This window comes from Mirounga angustirostris, unplaced genomic scaffold (genome assembly GCF_029215605.1).
Source record: "Mirounga angustirostris isolate CCGP_5_RB_7025 unplaced genomic scaffold, mMirAng1.0.hap1 SCAF_11, whole genome shotgun sequence".
NCBI classification, from domain to species: domain Eukaryota; kingdom Metazoa; phylum Chordata; class Mammalia; order Carnivora; family Phocidae; genus Mirounga; species Mirounga angustirostris.
This window is the reverse complement of record NW_026991719.1, coordinates 108,001,281-108,013,371: the sequence shown is the minus strand read 5'-3', so window position 1 is coordinate 108,013,371 and position 12,091 is coordinate 108,001,281. Positions and strand designations below refer to the sequence as shown.

Sequence of the window (12,091 nt, the reverse complement as noted above, 5' to 3'; positions counted from 1 at the left end):
AGGAGAAATGGAGAGGTACTAGTCAAAGAGTACAAAGTTTCAGTTATACAAGATGAATAAGTCAGCTCACAGTTTCTGTTTCCATCACACAACTGAACCTACTAGAAAGTGACCCAGTGTACTACTAATGGCTGAATCCAATGTTCTTTCTCTGTCTTTAATTAATTTTATCTAACACTTTTTACCATTCTCACCTCTTGAAATGTTTTCTTCCCTGGCTTCTAAGATTCATTTTCTCTCAATTCACCCCTCACCTTTTTGATTATTCTTTTACTATGTCAGCTCCCTCTTCTTTCAGACCTCTAAATATATGCATTTCTAAAATTTCTATAGTATTCAAGATAAGCTAGCTTACTCTAGAGGAACAAACAACCCTCAAATTTTGAATGGCTTGAAACAACAAAAGTTTATTTCTTGCTCATGCTACAAATCTATCAGCAGTGGGTCTCTGCTCACTGAAGTTACCTAGGTACCCAGACTGATTAATATTCTTCTTGATGCATACTTTAATGATTGCTAAGGCAGGAGAAAAGAGGCATGTTGAACCATGCGTTGCCTCTTTAAGCTTCTGCTTGCAAATGATATAAGTCTCTTTTATTCATGTTTAGTTGGTTAAAGCAATCATATAGCAGTGATGCCGTGTATCTGGTAAATGGCAATGATGTCATGTATTGGTAAAATGTGAGAATAGAGTGCTTTTGAAAGACTCAAATGACCACCATATATTCCTTCCTAAGTCCTATAACTTTACTCTTTCCATAGATGGTCATATCTGGCTTTATGACTTTGTATAATTCTTTGTATTCATGGCTTCCAAATCTTATAACTACAGGCCCGGTATCTCTCTTTAGCTGAAAAGTCCTATGTCTGTTTGGGCCCCCAAGCCCCAGACTGTTGGAAACTAAATTTAAAAAAACTGAAATATACTTGTCAGCATCCTATTTCAAAACTATCATTTTTATATCCTACTTCTAATGGCACCTGAATTTTCTCAATAAACCAGGTTGGGAACTTTAGTCATCATCCCTCTTTCCTTAAATTTCTTGTATCAGTCACTATGGATTGTTGATTTTTACCACTGCGTTACGTCTTGTGGCTCCTCTGCTCCTTCCCTGTTACAGATTCCCTTGTCAAAGTCTTCTATGTATCTTTCACATGGACTCCTGCAATAGGTTCCAAAATAGATTTTACCCTTTTCCATATGTGCACCCAGATGTTTATAGCAGCATTATCAACAATAGCCAAATTATGGAAAGAGCCCAAGTGTCCCTCAACTGATGAATGAATAAAGAAGATGTGGAATATTACTCAGCCATCAAAAAATGAAATCTTGCCATTTGCAATGACATGGATGTAGTTAGAGTATTATGCTAAGTGAAATAAGTCGGACAGAAAGACAAATACCATATGATTTCACTCATATGTGGAATTTAAGAAACAAAATAAACTAGCAAAGGGGAAAAGAGAGAGGCAAACTAAGAAACAGAGTCTTAACTATAGAGAACAAACTGTGATGGTTACCAGAAGGATGGGTGAAAGAGGTGATGGGGATTAAGGAGTGCACTTGTTGTGATGAGCACCTAGTGTTGTATGGAAGTGTTGAATCATTAAATTGTACACCTGAAACTAGTGTTACACTGTACTTTAACTTAGTTGAATTTAAAGAAAAACTAAAAGAAAAGATTTTACCTTTTTCATCTTCCCTGGACACTTTTTTCCAGAATAACCTTACGTTTTGATTATATCACTCCCTTATCCAAAACCTTTCATTCTCCACCACCTCCAAAATCAAGTCATAATTTCTTAGCCTAACATTCAGTACCCTTCATTATCCTTTATTATCTGTCCTACCTAATTTTCTGTTGGTTGTATTCACTGATCCTTGGTGTCTCTTTTATTTGTTTGCTCTCTGTGATGTATGTACCCAAAGTCCCATATTTATTTATTTATTTATTTATTTATTTATTTATTTATTTATTTATTTATTATTTATTTATAAGGGAAGAGGCAACTAATTTATTTTTTCTTCCATAGAACAATGCATAGGTAATAGCCTATTGTGTGTACAAATTACAGTCAAGCTGCAAAAATGCTGTATAATTTTAACGTTCTTTTTTTTCTCTTATTTAGAATGACCAACAGTCCCTTATGCCTGGGATTGAGAAGTTTCCTGGGATGCAGGATTTCCAGTGCAAAAACCTGGGAAATCATAGGCAAACTACGATGAGTTGGCCTCCCTAGATTTGATATAGTCAGCATTATCCAGACATGCCACTTTCTATGACTTTGCTCACATCCCTCTGAACAGAATGGCTACCCATCCATATTCTCTCCATTAAAATTCTAGCCATTTATTTCTGTCTTCGAAGAAGTCTTTTTCCCAAGTCAGAATTAATATTTTCCTCTAGTGCTCTCACAGCAGTTTGGTTTTTTCCTCCTCTAACACATACCACTTTCTTCAAAAAATTGTGGTTAATTGAGTATATATAGTACATATTCATCTCCTTCTCTTTGTCAACTCTTTGAGGGCAGGAACCATGTATCATTTATCTCCATACCTGGCATAATGCTTTATCTACAATAGGGATAAATAAATACTTGTTTGATGAAAACTGTGGATCAAAGAGAAAGGTGAGGGCAAGGAAATAAAGAAATGTGAGTAGAGAGGGATTGTAGAGTGTGGAAGAGACAGGAAATTGGAGAATCTCCAGCATGTCTGGCTCTTTTCTCCTGCAATGATATCCCACCCAAACATTTTTCCTAATAACCATCCAAAAACAACCAGTAATCTACTTTAGTAATTGGTTTTCATCAACTTCTTACTGATTACCTAGTCTTGTTTACTGTTTACCTCTGCTGGAAACACTAATTATTTACCTACTTCTCTCTACCACCCAACATTATACAACTGTCTATTCCCTATTTTCAGAAGCTCTTACCCATATCACTTTTAGCTTGTCATTTTGTATCCATCCATGGTAAACATCCTCTATCCCCACCCTCTCTACCCCTAAAACTTTCACCAATACTGACATGGGAAAGTTTGTACTTCATCATTTGCTACTATCTTCAGTCCCAACCCACTCATAACTTATTTTTGGGCCATATGATAATAGGGTATTCTCTAAGATCACACTTGCCGAGTGGAATGTTGGGGTAAAAACACCTAAAAGTAGGGAATTGGTTCTTCCATTTTAATATCCTTAGTCTCTGTGTGCTGGTCTTAATTTGGGGAAGTAAGTGGGAGTTATGGGGGAACTTGCATTAAGAACACTTGGTTTTAGATACTTATTGTGACCTTGATATACCTCATAGGTCATGGTCCCCCTTTACTGAACTAAACTTTTCTTTAAGTAAATTAAATTGAACAAATGGATATTGAGCATCTGTAATATGTGTGACACTGTGCACATACTTCTATTAGAGCATTCTGTGTATTAAATTGCAGCTGTTGGTTTAGAGTTTGTTTTTGTCACTAAACTGCGATGAGACTATGTTTTTTCAAGTGCATCCAGGGCTCAATACAGTGTCAAGGACAAAAGGGGTGCTCAATAAATGTTAGAAGGATAAATGTATAGGCACTTTAAAATAAAAACAGAAATAAATGAGAGACATGGTCCCTCCTTTGGAAGAGGCCACCAACAAGCAGGTAGAAAGGGAGAAGAGCTCTGAACACAAATAACTGTAAACAAGTCAGAGAAACAATTCTTGCCATTCTGTTTTATATAACCCAGTAAAAAACTATGAGATTCATTTTGACCAGGAGATCTTGAGTCTATTTAAATTTGAACTCAATGAGACTTTGGGGGATGACTTAATAATGGCTTATGACAGGTTTATCTTTGGTCCCAATTTTCCCATATTGTCTTCAAGTTAGGTTTTTATTTTGTCTTAGAAATTCATGATTTGATGACCAGTTTTATTTTTATGTTAACCAATGTTTTTTCTCACCATGGATAGAGGGACTAATATTAAAAATCACAATAGGTTTGTTGTTTTTGTTGGGAGAGGAAGAGGAAAAATGAGAAGGAAGAGGTATGGTAACCAAATTTTCTAAGCCTAACACTGATACGGATATTCTGACAAGTATGAGTCAACTTTCAGGAACACCATGATGGACTATTAGAGCTGGGAATTACCTCAGATAATTTAATTATGAGGGACAATGTGATGCTTAAGGGTATGGGCTCTGCAGACAGAAATGGTTTTGAATCTTGGTCTTGCCACTTCTATATAACCTTGGCTAAACCATCTAACTTCTCTGAACTTTATTTTTGTCATCTGTAAAATAATTTTTATGTTAGAGTGTTATTATAAATATTAAATGAAATGATGCATAAAACATTATCTTTAGTATACAGTAAACATTCAGTAAATTTATTTCTATTCTTCTGTTATTGCAGGAGCCTGAATATGATGCTCAAGTGACACAGGCATTGACTACAAGTTGGACAAAATGGGCTTTTAGTTTATTCCAGGCTGGAGACTCTGAGTTTGTAATTCTTCGGCTGGGAGGAAAGTAAACTTTACTTACCAGTGCCTGTGCTGATCAGATAACCTCAAAGCCCAGACACACTGCATAATTCTCCGACAGCAATAACTCAGCTGGCAGTTCCCAGGCAGAGATGTGGGAGAAAGTCCAATATCCGGGAAGCGCTAGGATCTACAACTTCCTGTGGTCTGCCTAGTGAAATTTGACCAGATAAGAACAGTTAATAAGCAGTTCTTGAGATAGAAAATCTTCTTTTATCTCTGAATGTGGATATTTTGATGTTAAATATCTGAATGGATGAGGTTAATTTGAATAATCTTCTATTGTTGCAAGAAAGATGGAAAAATGTTCAGGAAAACTTGAAAAACTCTTCATACCTATGGCATGAACTGAAAGAAGTATTTTCTTATTCTGAAAAATGACGACTCCACTGTTTTGTGTGAGGGTAGAAGCTTTTAAGGGCTGGACCCTGAGGTACCCCATTGTGGTGCCTAGGAGGAAATCAAGACTCATTCTGGACCTGCCTTCTGTAACACTTTGCAAGTCATGCCAGATTCCCGTTAAGGCTGAACAATTTACCTTGAGGTCCCTAAATATTTCCAACTGCAATTAATGGCTTGAAAAAGAAAACAAGCATTGCAATGAAAGCATTTAATGGCTATAAATTCAATTGCCAAGAAGTTCTTCTCTTTTGAATACTCAAAGGACAGGATCCCTGGGCAATGACTTATTATTTCCCTTACCAGCACAGCAATGATTCCAGAGACTGTCCAGGTAAATATTTTGATAACTAGATTCCCCTAGTGATCCTCCCTCCTTTATTATCTTGAAACAATTTTATAACTGTGATCATATGCCCCCTTTTCTCCTGTCATCATGCAGGGGTGAATTTACTATAACATGTCAGAAGCTGTATTCATGGCTCAAACTCCCTTTGTAAGCAAACCCAAACTATGGGCCTGATAAAGATTTAGCAAGAAAGCAGCATAGCTTAGTATTTGAGTGAGAGCTCTGTTGTTAGGTGATCCTGAGTTGAATTCCCAGTTCTGCCACTTACTGATTGTGTCACTTCTGTGCATCTCAGTTTCTTCATCTGGAAAATGGGTATTATTATAGTCATACTTATCTAATAGGGTTGTTTCAGGATAAAATAAAACAATGCACAGCGGTGCCTGATTCAAATGTTCAGTAAATAGTAGCTACGATTATTATTGAGAAGCAGATTTCCTCATCAAGTTCACCAGATGAGAGGATGTAATGGAAGTGGTAATCGTGAATATTAGTACTTTATGAAGTATGAAGTAGTTCCGAGAGTATACCATCGATTTTTCTGTTGAGTTGGCATTTGCTAGTATTAGAGGTATTTGTGGAGGGCTGCAACTGTAGTCCCTTAGGACCTCTACAACTCCTGGGACTACAGCTATATTAGGGGATGCTTGGACAATAGCAATTTTGAACACCAAAATCCTTGGTCATTAAAGCAAAGTGGGTAAAAAAATAACCATTAGTTATATTACAAGACAGGATAAACACTGGGGTATAATACTTGTGCCTGTCTTACTGTTTTACTTCTCCAGCAAAAGGTTGACAGTTCCCTATTTGGCTTTTGCATCAAACATAAACCCAACAAGGTGGTGGAAATGCATTTATAATCCTTGCTTTTGGGGATATGGCTTGGATAAGTTGGAAAATAAAGTTGAGGCATTCTGTGAAGGACTCCCATTCTTTTAGGAGTTGGAAACACATCTGAGATCTGCACTGAAGAGAGAAGGGAAGCTGGAAGACACAGTGGATTGGCTTTTCATACACCTGGGATTGGACTGAGGTGGGATTGGATTGATTGGATTGAAGCGCTAAGAGTATGGAATTGTCCATTTTTGTTGTTGGAGTATCAGTTGCCGGGTATAAAGATGTTTGCTGAGACAGTGAGATCTAGGTCCTAAGGCACCTGCATGAACTTGACACAAAACTGGGGAAATCATTTGCCTCTGCCTCTCTAAGACTTAGGTTTTCTTTTCTTTTTCTTTTTTCCTTTTTTAAAGATTTATTTATTTTTACAGAAAGAGAGTGAGAGAGCGAACACAAAGCGGGGAGGGGTAGAGGGAGAGGGAGAGAGAGAATCCGAAGCAGACTCTGTGCTGAACACAGAGCCTGATGGGGGGCTCCATCTTGCGACCCTGAGATCATGACCTGAACTGAAAGCAAGAGTTGGACGCCTTAACCAACTGCACCACCCAGGGGCCCCTTTTTCTTTTTTAAAAATCAAAGTGAAATTTATATATAGTGAAATACGCATATTTTAAGTATAAAATTGATGCATTATGAAAAATGTGTATACTTATGTAACCACAACCTCAGTAAAGATATGGAATATTTCTACAGTCCCCCAAAATTCTCTTGTATTCCCTTCCAGTCCAGTCTCTACTGCAACTGGCAACCACTGTTCTGTTTTCCATTCCCCCCAGATTGGCTTTGCCAGCTCTTAAACTTCATATGCATAAAAGCATACAGTATGCATATTTTTTTGTATCTAGCTTCTTGTACTTAACATTTTTGAGATTTATCCATGTTGTTGCATGCATGTATTAGTTGTTTCTTATTACTGAGGGATGTCCATGCTATGAATATACTGCAGTTGATTTACCTATTCTTATACTGATAGAATTTGATTTGTTTCTGATTTGGGGCTATATTGAATAATGCTGCTATAAACATTTATGTACAAGTCATTTTGTGGACATATGTTTTCAGTTATCTTTGGCAAATATCTAAGAGTCTAGTGGCTGAGTCAAATAGATATAGGTTTATTTTTTTTCAGTTGTTTTTTGAAATTGTTTGTAAAATTTTACCAGCCCACCAGCAATATATACGAGTTCCTGTTGCTTCACACCCTTGCCAAAAATTGGTGTTGTTGGTATTTTTTATTTTAGCCATTCTGGTGGGTGTGTGGTAGTATCTCATTGGGTTTTTTGTTTGTTTGTTTGTTTTTATTAGGTTTCTATTTTTTTATAGTAGATCATAAGTTTTTAATGTAGAGTTCATTAGTTGTGTATAACACCCAGTGCTCATCACAACACGTGCCCTCCTTATGTCTCATTGGTTTTTTAAAAAACTATTTTGAAACTACTGGATCATATGGTATTTCGATTTTTAACTTTTTGAGGAACCTCTATACTGTTTTCCACAGTGGCTGTACTAATTTACATTCCCACCAACAGTATACAAGGGTATTTACCCAAAGAAAATGAACACACTAATTCAAAAAGATATATACACTCTGATGTTTATTGCAGCATTATTTACAATAGACAAGATATGGAAACAACCTAGGTATCCACTGATAGACAAATGGATAAGGAAGATGTGGTATATATACGTAATATTACACAGCCATAAAAAAAAAAAAAAAGGATGAGATCATGCCATTTGTGACAATATGGATGGACCTAGAGGGTAGTATACTAAATGAAATAAGTCAGACTGAGAAAGACAAATACCACATGATTTCACTCCTAGGTGGAATCTTAAAAAAAGCAAATGTGGGTGTCTGGGTGGCTCAGTGGGTTAAGCATCTGCCTTCGGCTCAGGTCATGATCTCAGGTTCCTGAGATCCAGCCCCGCATCGGGCTCCCTGCTCACTGGGGAGTCTGCTTCTCCTTCTCTCTCTGCCCCTCCTCCCTGCTCATTCCCTCTCTCTCTCAAATAAGTAAATAAAATCTAAAAAAAAAAAAAAGCAAATGAATAAACAAAGAAACAAAAAACAGAATCAGACCTGTAAATAGAGGACAAACTGAAGGTTGCCAGAGGGGCGAGGGGTGGGGGGATGGGCAAAATGGATGAAGGGGAGTGGGAGATACATGCTTCCAGTTATGGAATGAATATGTCACGGGAATGATCCTGAGTTGAATTCAGGAATGAAAAACACAGCATAAAGAATATAGTCAATGATATTTTAATAGCATTGAATGGTGACAGATGGTGGCTACACCTGTGAGCATAGCATAACATATAGAGTTGAGTCACTATGTTATACACCTGAAACTAATGTAAAAATGTGTCAGTTATATTCAAATAAAAAAATAAAAAAATATTTTGAAATCACTTTAGATTTAGAGAAAAGTGATACAGTACAGATAGTTCTCATACAGTTTCACCTTAAGATTACCCTCTTATTGTGGTTTTAATTGGCAACTTCCCTAGTGACATATAATGCTGGGTGGGTTTCATAAAACTACTGGCAATTCAGTCTTCTTTTCTGAAGTATATGCTCAAATCTTTTGCCTTTTTTTTGTTGGGCTGTGTTTTTGTTATTGATTTTTAGGAGCTTCTTGTATATTCTAAACATAATATTTTATCAGATTAGAAACATTGTGAATATTTTCTCCCAGGTGGTGGTTTGCCTTTTCATTTCCTTAATGGTATTTTTGAAGAACAGAAGTTTTAAATTTTGATGAAGTTCAATTTATCCATTTTTAAGTGATTAGTGCTTTTTGTGATCTGTCCAGGAGATTTTACTACTGTCAGTGTCATAAAAATATTTTATATTTTCTTCTAGAAGCTTTATAGTTTTAGCATTTAGTTTGGTCTATGATCCATCCTCAATTAATTTTAGAGTATGGTGTGAGGTAAGAGTAGAGGTTATTTGTTATAACAAATTGCAACAATCTGAGTGGCTTAAAGTAACATAAATTTATTATCTCACAGTTCCACAAGCCAGAAATCCAAAATGAAGATGTCAACAGGCTCTGGGGAAAAAATCCTTCCTTACTTGTTCCAGCCTTTCATGGCTCCAGCCATTCCCTGGTTTGTCACAGCATAACTCCAATCTCTGCCTCCCTCTTCACATGGTCTTCTTCTCTGTGTGTCACTTGATTTCTCCTCTTCTTGTAAGGACATCAGTTATTGGATTTAGAGATTTTTCTAATTCCAGCATGGTATTGTCCTGAGATCCTTAACTAATTACAATTGCAAAGAAACTTTCTCCAAATAAGGTTACATTCTGAGCTTTTAGGTGGATATAAATTTGTATGTGGGGGATATTATTAAACCCACTACAATATCCAGTTGTTCCGCCACGATTTATTGAAAAGACTACCATTTTGCCATTGAATTACATTGCAATCTTTGTCAAAATTTAATAGTCTTTATAGGTGTGGCTCCAGTTGTGGACTCTGTATTCTGATCCATTGTTCTATTTGTTTATGTTTAAAGCAATGCCACTTTAAATATAGCTTTAGAGCACGTCTTAAAATCAGGTGGTGTGTCATCCTTATTTTCCTTTTCAAAGTTGTTTGGCTATATGAATATTGAATATTCATATCAATATTCACATACTGATATGTGTTTTGTTTTATTTTATTTTTATTCAAGTATAATGAACATAGTGTTATATTAGTTTCAGGTATGTAATATGATTCAACAATGCTATACATTTCTCAGTGCTCATCATGATAACTGTACTCTTAAACCTCTATTTCCCCCTGTTTTTTATATATTTTTCAGCAATTTCTACAAAAATTCCTCTGGGATTTTGACTGGATTGTGTAGAACATACAGATGAGTACAGAGAGAATTAACATCTCATAGAAATGAAACTGATTTTTGTATGTTGACCCTGTAGTCAGTGAACCTTATAAATTTACTTATTGCTATTGGCTTTTTATTTTCACAAATGCTTTAGAATTTGCTACCTACAAGATTTTGCTGTTTGCAAATAAAGACAGTTTTCCAGTTTGATGTCCTTTATTTTTGTTTTTGTACCATATTTTACCAGCAAGAACCTCCAGTGCAACACTGAATATAAGTGGTGAGAGTGGACGCCTTTAACAGGGTTCTAAGCTCAGGTGGAGATAATTCAGTTTCTCACCTGAATGATACTAACAGGGCTTTTGTTGTTTATGTTTTTGGTAGATATTGTTAATCAGGTTGAGGATGCTCCCTTCCATTTCTAGTTTGCCAAGAGTTTTTATCATTAACAGGTGTTGAATTTGATCAAATTCTTTTTCTGCATTTGTTAAAATGACATATGGCATTTCTCCTTTATTCTATTTATATAATTAATAGCATTGATTTAGTTTTTTGAATACTGAATCTCCCTTGCAATCCTGCATTAAACACATACTCATAATGTAGTATCCCTTTCAATATATTCAATTGTATTCATTTTGCCATTTTTTTTTTGAGGATTTTTGTATCTATATTCTTAGGGAATGTTGATCTCGTTTTTCCTTGTAGTGTCATTGTCTGATTTTATCAATGTAATAATCATAAAAATACTTTTTTTTTTTTACTATTCAGAACATCATTTATCTCCATAAATTGCTGGCTTGTATTAATGGACTTTAAAAAGTAAATATATAAAAACATATTATTGTGATAAAAACATATTATTGTAAAGAAAGCAAATGGGCAAAAAGCAGAATTCAAAATAACATTTCTTAAAGTTAATCATAATGAGACTAAGTGGCGTTACCATACATACTGAGAAATGCATCTAAATAAAACATATATATTCTTCTTTAGAAATTATTCTGTCCATATGAATCCAAACATTCAGCTGAAAACTGACTTTTTTGAAATTAAGACTTAGAAATCGCCATTATTGCAGTGATAGATATTTGGCCTTTAATCTTTGTTGCTTTAAGACAAACTCACTACGGCTCTGTGGCTAATCTAGAATTTTAGTGACACCAAAACAGTGCGTTCTGGAGTTTGAGAATTAGAAGTGAAAAATGGAAGACTTCCAAACTGGAAGTATAACCACTTGGTTTTATTATTTAAATGCTCCATTTTTACTCAATAATCTTTCAACTTCTTATTTCTCCATGTAATGTGCATAAAAACAAGTTTCTCAATTGTTTTCTTTCTTTTTTCTTTTATTCTTATGTTAATCCCCATACATTACATCATTAGTTTTAGATGTAGTGTTCCATGATTCATTGTTTGTGTATAACACCCAGTGCTCCATGCAGAATGTGCCTTCCTCAATACCCACCACCAGGCTAACCCATCCTCCCACCCCCCTCCCCTCTAGAACCCTGTTTGTTTTTCAGAGTCCATCGTCTCTCATGGTTCGTCTACCCCTCCGATTTCCCCCGCTTCATTCTTCCCCTCCCGCTACCTTCTTTTTCTTCTTTTTTTTTCTTAACATATATTGCATTATTTGTTTCAGAGGTACAGATCTGAGATTCAACAGTCTTGCACAATTCACAGCGCTTACCAGAGCACATACCCTCCCCAGTGTCTATCACCCAGTCACCCCATCCCTCCCACCCCACCCCCCACTCCAGCAACCCTCAGTTTGTTTCCTACAATTAAGAATTCCTCATATCAGTGAGGTCATATGATACATGTCTTTCTCTGTTTGACTTATTTCACTCAACATAATACCCTCCAGTTCCATCCACATCATTGCAAATGGCAAGATCTCATTCCTTTTGATGGCTGCATAATATTCCATTGTATATATATACCACTTCTTCTTTATCCATTCATCTGTCGATGGACATCTTGGCTCTTTCCACAGTTTGGCTATTGTGGACATTGCTGCTATAAACATCGGGGTGCACGTACCCCTTCGGATCCCTACTTTTGTATCTT

At 36.0% G+C, this 12,091-nt stretch overlaps 1 long non-coding RNA gene across 3 annotated transcripts in view; it reads left to right on the top strand.

Moving 5' to 3' along the window:
• LOC123839239 (uncharacterized) overlaps nucleotides 1–11,206 on the top strand; it is a 167,911-nt gene extending 156,705 nt beyond the window's left edge. Inside the window, exons 1-4 of one of the 3 annotated variants that reach the window (XR_006789605.3) lie at nucleotides 2,144–2,631; nucleotides 4,404–5,266; nucleotides 6,224–6,317; nucleotides 9,197–11,205. This is a non-coding gene — a long non-coding RNA (uncharacterized LOC123839239). Of the gene's footprint in view, nucleotides 1–2,143; nucleotides 2,632–4,403; nucleotides 5,267–6,223; nucleotides 6,318–9,196 lie in introns of those variants that run through there. The other 2 variants (XR_010406261.1, XR_008506729.2) reach the window with 2 other exon arrangements.
• The last annotated feature ends 885 nt before the right edge of the window (nucleotides 11,207–12,091 follow it).